Here is a 1,680-nt window from a genome sequence, read left to right as displayed (position 1 = left end):
AGCTAGCTGTCTGGGAGCCCGAAAATGCTTGGTGGGGTAATCAGCTCCTAAACCATGGAAGCTTGAGAAATGTAAGGTTTTTATGATCCTGAAGTTGAGATTTTGTCACCACTGCCTGTACATACACATAAAGTTGTGATGTCTGGACATGTCTAAATTGTTTGGAGGGATCCCCCAACACGAAAAAAACAATATTTAGTCAAAACAGACACACATAAATTGAATACAAATGTAGCGCTTACCCCAACACACCAAGGCTACAAATGTAGAGTTTATTTGGACTAGAAACTCAACAAGACAACAATAAGAAAATCCGGATCTCCATTGTTAGATTTTACTCTAACAATCGATAGAGCTCTGGTGGAAAATGAAGCAGAGTATTACTTGGCATTAGAAGTATTTATACATTGATAATGTTATTCCACTACAAAAGAGAAACTAAGGGAAAATGGGAACATTTGGTTAAATTGACGGAATGTTGAATTAATCATCCCTGGCCTTCAGACTTCACAAAGTATCTGGTAAATCAGATGTAAAAACTACAACAATGACATTATGAAAGGTGTGAGCTACATAGCGAAACACTCTATTTTAAGGCCAGGAAGGATCGGTTATAGTGGAATTTGCATATATTCTTATTTTGCATAGAAAACCTCTGTGGTTATCTCCTTGGACAATTCCTGTAATATAAACAGTTTTATAAACCAGTGATCTGTACATTAGCATCTAAAAGCATCAAGATGATTGCTCTGACATACCTACTCTGCGTCTTTTATCATCTTTTTCAAGGTACAGAAAGCTTCCAAAGTTTTACACTAATGGACATTATTATACCAATATTACAATCACGTGCTTTAATCATGACTAATTATATTTCTTCTTTGTCTTCCAAGCCTCTCATGGAGATATTGTGCTGACTCAGACTCCGGGATCTATCTCAGTGTCTCCAGGAGATAATGTGGTCGTACATTGTAAATCAAGTTCTGATGTTACTGATTCAGATGATGACAGTCGTATACAATGGTACCAGAAGAAAGCTGATCAGCCTCCAACAATGCTTTTCTATTGGGTGACCAGACGTAAGTCTGGAGTCCCGGACAGGTTTACCAGCAGTAGATCCGGATCTCCATACAGAGATTTCACTCTAACAATCAATGGAGCTCTGGCAGAAGATGAAGCCGAGTATTACTGTCAGCAGGATAGGAGCTTCCCTCTCACACAGTGATACAGAGCCGTACAAAAACCTCCTTCCTCTTTTTATAATTTTACATACTGACAAGAGTCTGCATTACTATAAATAAACATAGATTTTAAAAGTCATGTACCTTTTTCATTTTATAGTCAAAAAAACTAGCTGGCAGCAGAATGACTGGTTTAAGAAAACGTTGGTCAAAGACAGTGAATTGTGATCGGGGACACTGCAGCACTGATGGGCACTGATAGGCACTGACAGGCGGCACTACTGAGCACTGACCAATGGCACTGATGGGCACTGATAGGGGGCACTGATTGGCACTGATAGGCAGCACTGATGGACACTAATAGATGGCACTGATGGGCAGCACTGATGATGAGGTACTGACAGGTGTTACTGCTGGGCACTGATTGGCACTGTGATGGGCTCTTATTGGCACTGTAGTGAGCACTGACAGACTTTATTGATGGGGCACTGACTAGCAG

At 40.2% G+C, this 1,680-nt stretch overlaps 1 long non-coding RNA gene across 1 annotated transcript; it reads left to right on the top strand.

The window, feature by feature from the left end:
* Positions 1-292: 292 nt before the first annotated feature.
* Positions 293-1,320, top strand: LOC141125834 (uncharacterized). Its single transcript, XR_012241396.1, has 2 exons — positions 293-789; positions 894-1,320. It is a non-coding gene; the product is annotated as an uncharacterized lncRNA (long non-coding RNA).
* Positions 1,321-1,680: the final 360 nt, after the last annotated feature.

The sequence above is a fragment of the Aquarana catesbeiana genome, linkage group LG01 (genome assembly GCF_042186555.1).
Source record: "Aquarana catesbeiana isolate 2022-GZ linkage group LG01, ASM4218655v1, whole genome shotgun sequence".
NCBI classification, from domain to species: Eukaryota; Metazoa; Chordata; class Amphibia; order Anura; family Ranidae; genus Aquarana; species Aquarana catesbeiana.
Note: the sequence above shows the minus strand (reverse complement) of the source record. Positions and strands in the feature narration are given on the sequence as shown.